Consider the following 505-nt stretch of genomic DNA (forward strand, 5'->3'; position numbering starts at 1 on the left):
CCCCCCCTACACACACACAAAACAATCCACAAAACAAATCAACATTCCTTACTCTATGATTACTTCGGTCTGGGAGTAATTAGCTTTTGGAGTAATCACTTCGGTTTTGTAACAAATCTGTTTTAAGTCCGCGCTTTTGTAGTAAAACAATGTCAGATTTACTAGCGTTAAGGCTCAAGAATGTTGCATGCTAGTATAGGCCCATCATGTTTAATCATCCCTTTTAAACCAAACAGTGACCAATTATCTGATTCTAGTGGGTAGTTGGCCGGAGCTCTGGTGTGGTTTGCTCCTATCAAACATTCATCATCCTCATCTCTCCTTATTTAAAACAAAACGACAAAAAACAACAACAACGTTTTGCTCCCTAGTAACGCGTCTTATCTTGAATACTTGTGTGACTGTTGTGTTTCAAGTACTGTAAAACTCTTACTGATACGTGTACTGTAAAACTCTTACTAAAGCTAAAACTAAGGTGCTCTGATTTTAAGATATTGAGAAGTTC

This window comes from Aplysia californica, unplaced genomic scaffold, assembly GCF_000002075.1.
Source record: "Aplysia californica isolate F4 #8 unplaced genomic scaffold, AplCal3.0 scaffold00178, whole genome shotgun sequence".
Lineage (NCBI taxonomy): Eukaryota > Metazoa > Mollusca > Gastropoda > Aplysiida > Aplysiidae > Aplysia > Aplysia californica.